A 16,559-nucleotide genomic window follows, 5' to 3' on the forward strand; every position below is an offset into this window, starting at 1 on the left:
TCACAGAGTTGAAGCTTCCTTTTGATAGAGCAGTTTTGAAACACTCTTTTAGCAGCATCTGCAAGTGGATATTTGGAGCGCTTTGAGGCCAAGGCTGGAAAACGAAATCTCATCACATAAAAACTCGACAGAAGCATTCTCTGAAACTTCTTTGTGATGAGTGCATTCAACTCACAGACTCGAACGTTTCTTTTGATAGAACAGTTTAGAAACACTCCTTTTGTAGAATCTGCAAGTGTTTATTTGGAGCGCTTTGAGGCCTATGTTGGAAAAGGACATATCTTCACATCAAAAGTAGACAGACGCATTCTCAGAAACTTCTTTGTGATGAGTGCATTGAACTCACAGAGTTGAACCTACCTATTGATAGAGAAGTTTTGAAACACCCTTTTTGTAGAATCTGCAAGTGAATATTTGGCGTGATTTGAGGCCTATGCAGGAAACGGAAATATCTTCACATGAAAACTAGACAGATGAATTCTCAGAAACGTCTTTGTGATGAGTGCATTCAACTCACAGACTTGAAGCTTCCTTTTGAAAGAGCAGTTTCGAAACACTCTTTTTGTAGAATCTGCAAGTGGATATTTGGAGCGCTTTGAGGGCTATGCTGGAAAAGTTAATACCTTCACCTAAAAACTAGACAGAAGCATACTCAGAAACTTCTTTGTGACGTGTGCATTGAACTCACAGAGTTGAACCTTTCTTTTGATACAGAAGTTTTGAAACACTCTTTTCGTAGAATCTTCAAGTGGATGGATGGAGTGATTTGAGGCCTATGCTGGAAAAGGAAATACCTTCACGTAGAAACGAGACAAAAGCATTCTCAGACAGTTCCCTGTGCTTTGTGCATTCAACTCACAGAGTTGAACATTCCCTTTGATAGAGCAGTTTTGAAACACTCTTTTTGTAGAATCTGCAAGTGGATATTTGGAGCGCTTTGAGGCCTCTGCCGCCAAAGGAATTATCATTGCATAAAAACTAGATGGAAGCGTTCTCAGAAACTTCCTTGTGATGAGTGCATTCAACTCGCAGAGTGGAACCTTCCTTTCGATAGACCAGTTTTGAAACACTGTTTTTGTAGAATCCGCAAGTGGCTATTTGGAGCTCTTTGAGGCTTATGCTGGAAAAGGAAATATCTTCGTCTACAAACTAGACAGAAGCATTCTCAGAAACTTCTTTGTCATGTGGGGATTGAACTCACAGAGTTGAACATTCCTTTACATAGAGCAGTTTTGCAACACCCTTTCGGTGGAAAGTGAAAGTGCTTATTTGGTGCGATGGCGGCATCTAGTGGATAAGGAAATACATTCAGATGAAAACAAGATACATCCATTCTCAGAAACTTCTTTGTGATGACTGCATTCTACTCACAGAGTTGAACCTTCCTTTTGATAGAACAGTTTTGAAACACTCTTTTTGTGGAATCTGCAAGTGGCTGTTTGGAGCGCTTTGAGGCCTATGCTGGAAAAGGAAATCTCTTCACATAAAACCTAGACAGAAGTATTCCCAGAAAGTTTTTCTGATGTGCGCATTCAACTCACCGAGTTGAACCTTCCTTTAGATAGAGCAGTTTTGAAACACTCTGTCTGTAGTACCTGCGAGTGGATATTTGGAGTGCTTTGAGTGCTACACTGTAAAAGCAAATATCTTCACTTGGAATCTAGACAGAAGAATTCTCAGAGACTTCCCTGTGCTCTCTGCATTCCACTCACAGAGTTGAACCTTCCTTTTGATAGAACAGTTTTGAAACACTCTTGTGGTAGAATCTGCAAGTCGATATTTGGAAGGTTTGGAGGCCTATCCTGGGAAAGGAAATATCTTCCCATCAAAACTAGACAGAAGCATTCTCAGAAACTTCTTAGTGATGTGCGCATTCAAGTCACAGAGTTGAAGCTTCCTTTTGATATAGCAGTTTTGAACCACTCTTTTAGTAGAATCTGCAAGTGGATGTTCGGAGAGCTAAGAGGCCAACACTGGAAAAGGAAATCTCTTCACGTAAAAACTAGACGGAAGCATTCTCAGAAACTTCAATGGGCTTTACGCATTCAACTCACAGAGTGCAATGTTGCTTTTGAGAGCGCAGTTTTAAAACACTGTTTTTGTAGAATTTGCTAGAGGATGTTTGGAGCGATGTGAGGCCTTTGCTGGAAAAGGAAATATCTTCACATAAAACCTAGACAGAAGCATTCTCAGAAACTCCTTTGTGATGAGTGCATTCAAATCACACACTTGAACCTTCCTTTGGAAAGAGCAGTTTTGAAACACTCTTTCTGAAGAATCTGCAAGTGGATATTTGGAGCGATTTGAGGCCTATGCTGGAAATGAAATATCTTCACCTAAAAACTAGACGGAAGCATTCTCAGAAACTCCTTTGTGATGAGTGCATTCAACTCACAGAGTTGAAGCTTCCTTTTGATAGAGCAGTTTTGAAACACTCTTTTAGCAGCATCTGCAAGTGGATATTTGGAGCGCTTTGAGGCCAAGGCTGGAAAACGAAATCTCATCACATAAAAACTCGACAGAAGCATTCTCTGAAACTTCTTTGTGATGAGTGCATTCAACTCACAGACTCGAACGTTTCTTTTGATAGAACAGTTTAGAAACACTCCTTTTGTAGAATCTGCAAGTGTTTATTTGGAGCGCTTTGAGGCCTATGTTGGAAAAGGACATATCTTCACATCAAAAGTAGACAGACGCATTCTCAGAAACTTCTTTGTGATGAGTGCATTGAACTCACAGAGTTGAACCTACCTATTGATAGAGAAGTTTTGAAACACCCTTTTTGTAGAATCTGCAAGTGAATATTTGGCGCGATTTGAGGCCTATGCAGGAAACGGAAATATCTTCACATGAAAACTAGACAGATGAATTCTCAGAAACGTCTTTGTGATGAGTGCATTCAACTCACCGACTTGAAGCTTCCTTTTGAAAGAGCAGTTTCGAAACACTCTTTTTGTAGAATCTGCAAGTGGATATTTGGAGCGCTTTGAGGGCTATGCTGGAAAAGTTAATACCTTCACCTAAAAACTAGACAGACGCAAACTCAGAAACTTCTTTGTGACGTGTGCATTGAACTCACAGAGTTGAACCTTTCTTTTTATACAGAGGTTTTGAAACACTCTTTTCGTAGAATCTTCAAGTGGATGGATGGAGTGATTTGAGGCCTATGCTGGAAAAGGAAATACCTTCACGTAGAAACGAGACAAAAGCATTCTCAGAAAGTTCCCTGTGCTTTGTGCATTCAACTCACAGAGTTGAACATTCCCTTTGATAGAGCAGTTTTGAAACACTCTTTTTGTAGAATCTGCAAGTGGATATTTGGAGCGCTTTGAGGCCTCTGCCGCCAAAGGAATTATCATTGCATAAAAACTAGATGGAAGCGTTCTCAGAAACTTCCTTGTGATGAGTGCATTCAACTCGCAGAGTGGAACCTTCCTTCCGATAGACCAGTTTTGAAACACTGTTTTTGTAGAATCCGCAAGTGGCTATTTGGAGCTCTTTGAGGCTTATGCTGGAAAAGGAAATATCTTCGTCTACAAACTAGACAGAAGCATTCTCAGAAACTTCTTTGTCATGTGGGGATTGAACTCACACAGTTGAACATTCCTTTACATAGAGCAGTTTTGCAACACCCTTTCGGTGGAAAGTGAAAGTGCTTATTTGGTGCGATGGCGGCATCTAGTGGATAAGGAAATACATTCAGATGAAAGCAAGATACATCCATTCTCAGAAACTTCTTTGTGATGACTGCATTCTACTCACAGAGTTGAACCTTCCTTTTGATAGAACAGTTTTGAAACACTCTTTTTGTGGAATCTGCAAGTGGCTATTTGGAGCGCTTTGAGGCCTATGCTGGAAAAGGAAATCTCTTCACATAAAACCTAGACAGAAGTATTCCCAGAAAGTTTTTCTGATGTGCGCATTCAACTCACCGAGTTGAACCTTCCTTTAGATAGAGCAGTTTTGAAACACTCTGTCTGTAGTACCTGCGAGTGGATATTTGGAGTGCTTTGAGTGCTACACTGTAAAAGCAAATATCTTCACTTGGAATCTAGACAGAAGAATTCTCCGAGACTTCCCTGTGCTCTCTGCATTCCACTCACAGAGTTGAACCTTCCTTTTGATAGAACAGCTTTGAAACACTCTTGTGGTAGAATCTGCAAGTCGATATTTGGAAGGTTTGGAGGCCTATCCTGGGAAAGGAAATATCTTCCCATCAAAACTAGACAGAAGCATTCTCAGAAACTTCTTAGTGATGTGCGCATTCAAGTCACAGAGTTGAAGCTTCCTTTTGATATAGCAGTTTTGAACCACTCTTTTAGTAGAATCTGCAAGTGGATGTTTGGAGAGCTAAGAGGCCAACACTGAAAAAGGAAATCTCTTCACGTAAAAACTAGACGGAAGCATTCTCAGAAACTTCAATGGGCTTTACGCATTCAACTCACAGAGTGCAATGTTGCTTTTGAGAGCGCAGTTTTAAAACACTGTTTTTGTAGAATTTGCTAGAGGATGTTTGGAGCGATGTGAGGCCTTTGCTGGAAAAGGAAATATCTTCACATAAAACCTAGACAGAAGCATTCTCAGAAACTCCTTTGTGATGAGTGCATTCAAATCACACACTTGAACCTTCCTTTGGAAAGAGCAGTTTTGAAACACTCTTTCTGAAGAATCTGCAAGTGGATATTTGGAGCGATTTGAGGCCTATGCTGGAAATGAAATATCTTCACCTAAAAACTAGACGGAAGCATTCTCAGAAACTCCTTTGTGATGAGTGCATTCAACTCACAGAGTTGAAGCTTCCTTTTGATAGAGCAGTTTTGAAACACTCTTTTAGCAGCATCTGCAAGTGGATATTTGGAGCGCTTTGAGGCCAAGGCTGGAAAACGAAATCTCATCACATAAAAACTCGACAGAAGCATTCTCTGAAACTTCTTTGTGATGAGTGCATTCAACTCACAGACTCGAACGTTTCTTTTGATAGAACAGTTTAGAAACACTCCTTTTGTAGAATCTGCAAGTGTTTATTTGGAGCGCTTTGAGGCCTATGTTGGAAAAGGACATATCTTCACATCAAAAGTAGACAGACGCATTCTCAGAAACTTCTTTGTGATGAGTGCATTGAACTCACAGAGTTGAACCTACCTATTGATAGAGAAGTTTTGAAACACCCTTTTTGTAGAATCTGCAAGTGAATATTTGGCGTGATTTGAGGCCTATGCAGGAAACGGAAATATCTTCACATGAAAACTAGACAGATGAATTCTCAGAAACGTCTTTGTGATGAGTGCATTCAACTCACAGACTTGAAGCTTCCTTTTGAAAGAGCAGTTTCGAAACACTCTTTTTGTAGAATCTGCAAGTGGATATTTGGAGCGCTTTGAGGGCTATGCTGGAAAAGTTAATACCTTCACCTAAAAACTAGACAGAAGCATACTCAGAAACTTCTTTGTGACGTGTGCATTGAACTCACAGAGTTGAACCTTTCTTTTGATACAGAAGTTTTGAAACACTCTTTTCGTAGAATCTTCAAGTGGATGGATGGAGTGATTTGAGGCCTATGCTGGAAAAGGAAATACCTTCACGTAGAAACGAGACAAAAGCATTCTCAGACAGTTCCCTGTGCTTTGTGCATTCAACTCACAGAGTTGAACATTCCCTTTGATAGAGCAGTTTTGAAACACTCTTTTTGTAGAATCTGCAAGTGGATATTTGGAGCGCTTTGAGGCCTCTGCCGCCAAAGGAATTATCATTGCATAAAAACTAGATGGAAGCGTTCTCAGAAACTTCCTTGTGATGAGTGCATTCAACTCGCAGAGTGGAACCTTCCTTTCGATAGACCAGTTTTGAAACACTGTTTTTGTAGAATCCGCAAGTGGCTATTTGGAGCTCTTTGAGGCTTATGCTGGAAAAGGAAATATCTTCGTCTACAAACTAGACAGAAGCATTCTCAGAAACTTCTTTGTCATGTGGGGATTGAACTCACAGAGTTGAACATTCCTTTACATAGAGCAGTTTTGCAACACCCTTTCGGTGGAAAGTGAAAGTGCTTATTTGGTGCGATGGCGGCATCTAGTGGATAAGGAAATACATTCAGATGAAAACAAGATACATCCATTCTCAGAAACTTCTTTGTGATGACTGCATTCTACTCACAGAGTTGAACCTTCCTTTTGATAGAACAGTTTTGAAACACTCTTTTTGTGGAATCTGCAAGTGGCTGTTTGGAGCGCTTTGAGGCCTATGCTGGAAAAGGAAATCTCTTCACATAAAACCTAGACAGAAGTATTCCCAGAAAGTTTTTCTGATGTGCGCATTCAACTCACCGAGTTGAACCTTCCTTTAGATAGAGCAGTTTTGAAACACTCTGTCTGTAGTACCTGCGAGTGGATATTTGGAGTGCTTTGAGTGCTACACTGTAAAAGCAAATATCTTCACTTGGAATCTAGACAGAAGAATTCTCAGAGACTTCCCTGTGCTCTCTGCATTCCACTCACAGAGTTGAACCTTCCTTTTGATAGAACAGTTTTGAAACACTCTTGTGGTAGAATCTGCAAGTCGATATTTGGAAGGTTTGGAGGCCTATCCTGGGAAAGGAAATATCTTCCCATCAAAACTAGACAGAAGCATTCTCAGAAACTTCTTAGTGATGTGCGCATTCAAGTCACAGAGTTGAAGCTTCCTTTTGATATAGCAGTTTTGAACCACTCTTTTAGTAGAATCTGCAAGTGGATGTTCGGAGAGCTAAGAGGCCAACACTGGAAAAGGAAATCTCTTCACGTAAAAACTAGACGGAAGCATTCTCAGAAACTTCAATGGGCTTTACGCATTCAACTCACAGAGTGCAATGTTGCTTTTGAGAGCGCAGTTTTAAAACACTGTTTTTGTAGAATTTGCTAGAGGATGTTTGGAGCGATGTGAGGCCTTTGCTGGAAAAGGAAATATCTTCACATAAAACCTAGACAGAAGCATTCTCAGAAACTCCTTTGTGATGAGTGCATTCAAATCACACACTTGAACCTTCCTTTGGAAAGAGCAGTTTTGAAACACTCTTTCTGAAGAATCTGCAAGTGGATATTTGGAGCGATTTGAGGCCTATGCTGGAAATGAAATATCTTCACCTAAAAACTAGACGGAAGCATTCTCAGAAACTCCTTTGTGATGAGTGCATTCAACTCACAGAGTTGAAGCTTCCTTTTGATAGAGCAGTTTTGAAACACTCTTTTAGCAGCATCTGCAAGTGGATATTTGGAGCGCTTTGAGGCCAAGGCTGGAAAACGAAATCTCATCACATAAAAACTCGACAGAAGCATTCTCTGAAACTTCTTTGTGATGAGTGCATTCAACTCACAGACTCGAACGTTTCTTTTGATAGAACAGTTTAGAAACACTCCTTTTGTAGAATCTGCAAGTGTTTATTTGGAGCGCTTTGAGGCCTATGTTGGAAAAGGACATATCTTCACATCAAAAGTAGACAGACGCATTCTCAGAAACTTCTTTGTGATGAGTGCATTGAACTCACAGAGTTGAACCTACCTATTGATAGAGAAGTTTTGAAACACCCTTTTTGTAGAATCTGCAAGTGAATATTTGGCGCGATTTGAGGCCTATGCAGGAAACGGAAATATCTTCACATGAAAACTAGACAGATGAATTCTCAGAAACGTCTTTGTGATGAGTGCATTCAACTCACCGACTTGAAGCTTCCTTTTGAAAGAGCAGTTTCGAAACACTCTTTTTGTAGAATCTGCAAGTGGATATTTGGAGCGCTTTGAGGGCTATGCTGGAAAAGTTAATACCTTCACCTAAAAACTAGACAGACGCAAACTCAGAAACTTCTTTGTGATGTGTGCATTGAACTCACAGAGTTGAACCTTTCTTTTTATACAGAGGTTTTGAAACACTCTTTTCGTAGAATCTTCAAGTGGATGGATGGAGTGATTTGAGGCCTATGCTGGAAAAGGAAATACCTTCACGTAGAAACGAGACAAAAGCATTCTCAGAAAGTTCCCTGTGCTTTGTGCATTCAACTCACAGAGTTGAACATTCCCTTTGATAGAGCAGTTTTGAAACACTCTTTTTGTAGAATCTGCAAGTGGATATTTGGAGCGCTTTGAGGCCTCTGCCGCCAAAGGAATTATCATTGCATAAAAACTAGATGGAAGCGTTCTCAGAAACTTCCTTGTGATGAGTGCATTCAACTCGCAGAGTGGAACCTTCCTTCCGATAGACCAGTTTTGAAACACTGTTTTTGTAGAATCCGCAAGTGGCTATTTGGAGCTCTTTGAGGCTTATGCTGGAAAAGGAAATATCTTCGTCTACAAACTAGACAGAAGCATTCTCAGAAACTTCTTTGTCATGTGGGGATTGAACTCACACAGTTGAACATTCCTTTACATAGAGCAGTTTTGCAACACCCTTTCGGTGGAAAGTGAAAGTGCTTATTTGGTGCGATGGCGGCATCTAGTGGATAAGGAAATACATTCAGATGAAAGCAAGATACATCCATTCTCAGAAACTTCTTTGTGATGACTGCATTCTACTCACAGAGTTGAACCTTCCTTTTGATAGAACAGTTTTGAAACACTCTTTTTGTGGAATCTGCAAGTGGCTATTTGGAGCGCTTTGAGGCCTATGCTGGAAAAGGAAATCTCTTCACATAAAACCTAGACAGAAGTATTCCCAGAAAGTTTTTCTGATGTGCGCATTCAACTCACCGAGTTGAACCTTCCTTTAGATAGAGCAGTTTTGAAACACTCTGTCTGTAGTACCTGCGAGTGGATATTTGGAGTGCTTTGAGTGCTACACTGTAAAAGCAAATATCTTCACTTGGAATCTAGACAGAAGAATTCTCCGAGACTTCCCTGTGCTCTCTGCATTCCACTCACAGAGTTGAACCTTCCTTTTGATAGAACAGTTTTGAAACACTCTTGTGGTAGAATCTGCAAGTCGATATTTGGAAGGTTTGGAGGCCTATCCTGGGAAAGGAAATATCTTCCCATCAAAACTAGACAGAAGCATTCTCAGAAACTTCTTAGTGATGTGCGCATTCAAGTCACAGAGTTGAAGCTTCCTTTTGATATAGCAGTTTTGAACCACTCTTTTAGTAGAATCTGCAAGTGGATGTTTGGAGAGCTAAGAGGCCAACACTGGAAAAGGAAATCTCTTCACGTAAAAACTAGACGGAAGCATTCTCAGAAACTTCAATGGGCTTTACGCATTCAACTCACAGAGTGCAATGTTGCTTTTGAGAGCGCAGTTTTAAAACACTGTTTTTGTAGAATTTGCTAGAGGATGTTTGGAGCGATGTGAGGCCTTTGCTGGAAAAGGAAATATCTTCACATAAAACCTAGACAGAAGCATTCTCAGAAACTCCTTTGTGATGAGTGCATTCAAATCACACACTTGAACCTTCCTTTGGAAAGAGCAGTTTTGAAACACTCTTTCTGAAGAATCTGCAAGTGGATATTTGGAGCGATTTGAGGCCTATGCTGGAAATGAAATATCTTCACCTAAAAACTAGACGGAAGCATTCTCAGAAACTCCTTTGTGATGAGTGCATTCAACTCACAGAGTTGAAGCTTCCTTTTGATAGAGCAGTTTTGAAACACTCTTTTAGCAGCATCTGCAAGTGGATATTTGGAGCGCTTTGAGGCCAAGGCTGGAAAACGAAATATCATCACATAAAAACTCGACAGAAGCATTCTCTGAAACTTCTTTGTGATGAGTGCATTCAACTCACAGACTCGAACGTTTCTTTTGATAGAACAGTTTAGAAACACTCCTTTTGTAGAATCTGCAAGTGTTTATTTGGAGCGCTTTGAGGCCTATGTTGGAAAAGGACATATCTTCACATCAAAAGTAGACAGACGCATTCTCAGAAACTTCTTTGTGATGAGTGCATTGAACTCACAGAGTTCAACCTACCTATTGATAGAGAAGTTTTGAAACACCCTTTTTGTAGAATCTGCAAGTGAATATTTGGCGCGATTTGAGGCCTATGCAGGAAACGGAAATATCTTCACATGAAAACTAGACAGATGAATTCTCAGAAACGTCTTTGTGATGAGTGCATTCAACTCACAGACTTGAAGCTTCCTTTTGAAAGAGCAGTTTCGAAACACTCTTTTTGTAGAATCTGCAAGTGGATATTTGGAGCGCTTTGAGGGCTATGCTGGAAAAGTTAATACCTTCACCTAAAAACTAGACAGAAGCATACTCAGAAACTTCTTTGTGACGTGTGCATTGAACTCACAGAGTTGAACCTTTCTTTTGATACAGAAGTTTTGAAACACTCTTTTCGTAGAATCTTCAAGTGGATGGATGGAGTGATTTGAGGCCTATGCTGGAAAAGGAAATACCTTCACGTAGAAACGAGACAAAAGCATTCTCAGACAGTTCCCTGTGCTTTGTGCATTCAACTCACAGAGTTGAACATTCCCTTTGATAGAGCAGTTTTGAAACACTCTTTTTGTAGAATCTGCAAGTGGATATTTGGAGCGCTTTGAGGCCTCTGCCGCCAAAGGAATTATCATTGCATAAAAACTAGATGGAAGCGTTCTCAGAAACTTCCTTGTGATGAGTGCATTCAACTCGCAGAGTGGAACCTTCCTTTCGATAGACCAGTTTTGAAACACTGTTTTTGTAGAATCCGCAAGTGGCTATTTGGAGCTCTTTGAGGCTTATGCTGGAAAAGGAAATATCTTCGTCTACAAACTAGACAGAAGCATTCTCAGAAACTTCTTTGTCATGTGGGGATTGAACTCACAGAGTTGAACATTCCTTTACATAGAGCAGTTTTGCAACACCCTTTCGGTGGAAAGTGAAAGTGCTTATTTGGTGCGATGGCGGCATCTAGTGGATAAGGAAATACATTCAGATGAAAACAAGATACATCCATTCTCAGAAACTTCTTTGTGATGACTGCATTCTACTCACAGAGTTGAACCTTCCTTTTGATAGAACAGTTTTGAAATACTCTTTTTGTGGAATCTGCAAGTGGCTGTTTGGAGCGCTTTGAGGCCTATGCTGGAAAAGGAAATCTCTTCACATAAAACCTAGACAGAAGTATTCCCAGAAAGTTTTTCTGATGTGCGCATTCAACTCACCGAGTTGAACCTTCCTTTAGATAGAGCAGTTTTGAAACACTCTGTCTGTAGTACCTGCGAATGGATATTTGGAGTGCTTTGAGTGCTACACTGTAAAAGCAAATATCTTCACTTGGAATCTAGACAGAAGAATTCTCAGAGACTTCCCTGTGCTCTCTGCATTCCACTCACAGAGTTGAACCTTCCTTTTGATAGAACAGTTTTGAAACACTCTTGTGGTAGAATCTGCAAGTCGATATTTGGAAGGTTTGGAGGCCTATCCTGGGAAAGGAAATATCTTCCCATCAAAACTAGACAGAAGCATTCTCAGAAACTTCTTAGTGATGTGCGCATTCAAGTCACAGAGTTGAAGCTTCCTTTTGATATAGCAGTTTTGAACCACTCTTTTAGTAGAATCTGCAAGTGGATGTTCGGAGAGCTAAGAGGCCAACACTGGAAAAGGAAATCTCTTCACGTAAAAACTAGACGGAAGCATTCTCAGAAACTTCAATGGGCTTTACGCATTCAACTCACAGAGTGCAATGTTGCTTTTGAGAGCGCAGTTTTAAAACACTGTTTTTGTAGAATTTGCTAGAGGATGTTTGGAGCGATGTGAGGCCTTTGCTGGAAAAGGAAATATCTTCACATAAAACCTAGACAGAAGCATTCTCAGAAACTCCTTTGTGATGAGTGCATTCAAATCACACACTTGAACCTTCCTTTGGAAAGAGCAGTTTTGAAACACTCTTTCTGAAGAATCTGCAAGTGGATATTTGGAGCGATTTGAGGCCTATGCTGGAAATGAAATATCTTCACCTAAAAACTAGACGGAAGCATTCTCAGAAACTCCTTTGTGATGAGTGCATTCAACTCACAGAGTTGAAGCTTCCTTTTGATAGAGCAGTTTTGAAACACTCTTTTAGCAGCATCTGCAAGTGGATATTTGGAGCGCTTTGAGGCCAAGGCTGGAAAACGAAATCTCATCACATAAAAACTCGACAGAAGCATTCTCTGAAACTTCTTTGTGATGAGTGCATTCAACTCACAGACTCGAACGTTTCTTTTGATAGAACAGTTTAGAAACACTCCTTTTGTAGAATCTGCAAGTGTTTATTTGGAGCGCTTTGAGGCCTATGTTGGAAAAGGACATATCTTCACATCAAAAGTAGACAGACGCATTCTCAGAAACTTCTTTGTGATGAGTGCATTGAACTCACAGAGTTGAACCTACCTATTGATAGAGAAGTTTTGAAACACCCTTTTTGTAGAATCTGCAAGTGAATATTTGGCGCGATTTGAGGCCTATGCAGGAAACGGAAATATCTTCACATGAAAACTAGACAGATGAATTCTCAGAAACGTCTTTGTGATGAGTGCATTCAACTCACCGACTTGAAGCTTCCTTTTGAAAGAGCAGTTTCGAAACACTCTTTTTGTAGAATCTGCAAGTGGATATTTGGAGCGCTTTGAGGGCTATGCTGGAAAAGTTAATACCTTCACCTAAAAACTAGACAGACGCAAACTCAGAAACTTCTTTGTGATGTGTGCATTGAACTCACAGAGTTGAACCTTTCTTTTTATACAGAGGTTTTGAAACACTCTTTTCGTAGAATCTTCAAGTGGATGGATGGAGTGATTTGAGGCCTATGCTGGAAAAGGAAATACCTTCACGTAGAAACGAGACAAAAGCATTCTCAGAAAGTTCCCTGTGCTTTGTGCATTCAACTCACAGAGTTGAACATTCCCTTTGATAGAGCAGTTTTGAAACACTCTTTTTGTAGAATCTGCAAGTGGATATTTGGAGCGCTTTGAGGCCTCTGCCGCCAAAGGAATTATCATTGCATAAAAACTAGATGGAAGCGTTCTCAGAAACTTCCTTGTGATGAGTGCATTCAACTCGCAGAGTGGAACCTTCCTTCCGATAGACCAGTTTTGAAACACTGTTTTTGTAGAATCCGCAAGTGGCTATTTGGAGCTCTTTGAGGCTTATGCTGGAAAAGGAAATATCTTCGTCTACAAACTAGACAGAAGCATTCTCAGAAACTTCTTTGTCATGTGGGGATTGAACTCACACAGTTGAACATTCCTTTACATAGAGCAGTTTTGCAACACCCTTTCGGTGGAAAGTGAAAGTGCTTATTTGGTGCGATGGCGGCATCTAGTGGATAAGGAAATACATTCAGATGAAAGCAAGATACATCCATTCTCAGAAACTTCTTTGTGATGACTGCATTCTACTCACAGAGTTGAACCTTCCTTTTGATAGAACAGTTTTGAAACACTCTTTTTGTGGAATCTGCAAGTGGCTATTTGGAGCGCTTTGAGGCCTATGCTGGAAAAGGAAATCTCTTCACATAAAACCTAGACAGAAGTATTCCCAGAAAGTTTTTCTGATGTGCGCATTCAACTCACCGAGTTGAACCTTCCTTTAGATAGAGCAGTTTTGAAACACTCTGTCTGTAGTACCTGCGAGTGGATATTTGGAGTGCTTTGAGTGCTACACTGTAAAAGCAAATATCTTCACTTGGAATCTAGACAGAAGAATTCTCCGAGACTTCCCTGTGCTCTCTGCATTCCACTCACAGAGTTGAACCTTCCTTTTGATAGAACAGTTTTGAAACACTCTTGTGGTAGAATCTGCAAGTCGATATTTGGAAGGTTTGGAGGCCTATCCTGGGAAAGGAAATATCTTCCCATCAAAACTAGACAGAAGCATTCTCAGAAACTTCTTAGTGATGTGCGCATTCAAGTCACAGAGTTGAAGCTTCCTTTTGATATAGCAGTTTTGAACCACTCTTTTAGTAGAATCTGCAAGTGGATGTTTGGAGAGCTAAGAGGCCAACACTGGAAAAGGAAATCTCTTCAAGTAAAAACTAGACGGAAGCATTCTCAGAAACTTCAATGGGCTTTACGCATTCAACTCACAGAGTGCAATGTTGCTTTTGAGAGCGCAGTTTTAAAACACTGTTTTTGTAGAATTTGCTAGAGGATGTTTGGAGCGATGTGAGGCCTTTGCTGGAAAAGGAAATATCTTCACATAAAACCTAGACAGAAGCATTCTCAGAAACTCCTTTGTGATGAGTGCATTCAAATCACACACTTGAACCTTCCTTTGGAAAGAGCAGTTTTGAAACACTCTTTCTGAAGAATCTGCAAGTGGATATTTGGAGCGATTTGAGGCCTATGCTGGAAATGAAATATCTTCACCTAAAAACTAGACGGAAGCATTCTCAGAAACTCCTTTGTGATGAGTGCATTCAACTCACAGAGTTGAAGCTTCCTTTTGATAGAGCAGTTTTGAAACACTCTTTTAGCAGCATCTGCAAGTGGATATTTGGAGCGCTTTGAGGCCAAGGCTGGAAAACGAAATCTCATCACATAAAAACTCGACAGAAGCATTCTCTGAAACTTCTTTGTGATGAGTGCATTCAACTCACAGACTCGAACGTTTCTTTTGATAGAACAGTTTAGAAACACTCCTTTTGTAGAATCTGCAAGTGTTTATTTGGAGCGCTTTGAGGCCTATGTTGGAAAAGGACATATCTTCACATCAAAAGTAGACAGACGCATTCTCAGAAACTTCTTTGTGATGAGTGCATTGAACTCACAGAGTTGAACCTACCTATTGATAGAGAAGTTTTGAAACACCCTTTTTGTAGAATCTGCAAGTGAATATTTGGCGCGATTTGAGGCCTATGCAGGAAACGGAAATATCTTCACATGAAAACTAGACAGATGAATTCTCAGAAACGTCTTTGTGATGAGTGCATTCAACTCACCGACTTGAAGCTTCCTTTTGAAAGAGCAGTTTCGAAACACTCTTTTTGTAGAATCTGCAAGTGGATATTTGGAGCGCTTTGAGGGCTATGCTGGAAAAGTTAATACCTTCACCTAAAAACTAGACAGACGCAAACTCAGAAACTTCTTTGTGACGTGTGCATTGAACTCACAGAGTTGAACCTTTCTTTTTATACAGAGGTTTTGAAACACTCTTTTCGTAGAATCTTCAAGTGGATGGATGGAGTGATTTGAGGCCTATGCTGGAAAAGGAAATACCTTCACGTAGAAACGAGACAAAAGCATTCTCAGAAAGTTCCCTGTGCTTTGTGCATTCAACTCACAGAGTTGAACATTCCCTTTGATAGAGCAGTTTTGAAACACTCTTTTTGTAGAATCTGCAAGTGGATATTTGGAGCGCTTTGAGGCCTCTGCCGCCAAAGGAATTATCATTGCATAAAAACTAGATGGAAGCGTTCTCAGAAACTTCCTTGTGATGAGTGCATTCAACTCGCAGAGTGGAACCTTCCTTCCGATAGACCAGTTTTGAAACACTGTTTTTGTAGAATCCGCAAGTGGCTATTTGGAGCTCTTTGAGGCTTATGCTGGAAAAGGAAATATCTTCGTCTACAAACTAGACAGAAGCATTCTCAGAAACTTCTTTGTCATGTGGGGATTGAACTCACACAGTTGAACATTCCTTTACATAGAGCAGTTTTGCAACACCCTTTCGGTGGAAAGTGAAAGTGCTTATTTGGTGCGATGGCGGCATCTAGTGGATAAGGAAATACATTCAGATGAAAGCAAGATACATCCATTCTCAGAAACTTCTTTGTGATGACTGCATTCTACTCACAGAGTTGAACCTTCCTTTTGATAGAACAGTTTTGAAACACTCTTTTTGTGGAATCTGCAAGTGGCTATTTGGAGCGCTTTGAGGCCTATGCTGGAAAAGGAAATCTCTTCACATAAAACCTAGACAGAAGTATTCCCAGAAAGTTTTTCTGATGTGCGCATTCAACTCACCGAGTTGAACCTTCCTTTAGATAGAGCAGTTTTGAAACACTCTGTCTGTAGTACCTGCGAGTGGATATTTGGAGTGCTTTGAGTGCTACACTGTAAAAGCAAATATCTTCACTTGGAATCTAGACAGAAGAATTCTCCGAGACTTCCCTGTGCTCTCTGCATTCCACTCACAGAGTTGAACCTTCCTTTTGATAGAACAGCTTTGAAACACTCTTGTGGTAGAATCTGCAAGTCGATATTTGGAAGGTTTGGAGGCCTATCCTGGGAAAGGAAATATCTTCCCATCAAAACTAGACAGAAGCATTCTCAGAAACTTCTTAGTGATGTGCGCATTCAAGTCACAGAGTTGAAGCTTCCTTTTGATATAGCAGTTTTGAACCACTCTTTTAGTAGAATCTGCAAGTGGATGTTTGGAGAGCTAAGAGGCCAACACTGAAAAAGGAAATCTCTTCACGTAAAAACTAGACGGAAGCATTCTCAGAAACTTCAATGGGCTTTACGCATTCAACTCACAGAGTGCAATGTTGCTTTTGAGAGCGCAGTTTTAAAACACTGTTTTTGTAGAATTTGCTAGAGGATGTTTGGAGCGATGTGAGGCCTTTGCTGGAAAAGGAAATATCTTCACATAAAACCTAGACAGAAGCATTCTCAGAAACTCCTTTGTGATGAGTG

The sequence above is a fragment of the Pongo abelii genome, chromosome 4 (genome assembly GCF_028885655.2).
Source record: "Pongo abelii isolate AG06213 chromosome 4, NHGRI_mPonAbe1-v2.0_pri, whole genome shotgun sequence".
Lineage (NCBI taxonomy): Eukaryota > Metazoa > Chordata > Mammalia > Primates > Hominidae > Pongo > Pongo abelii.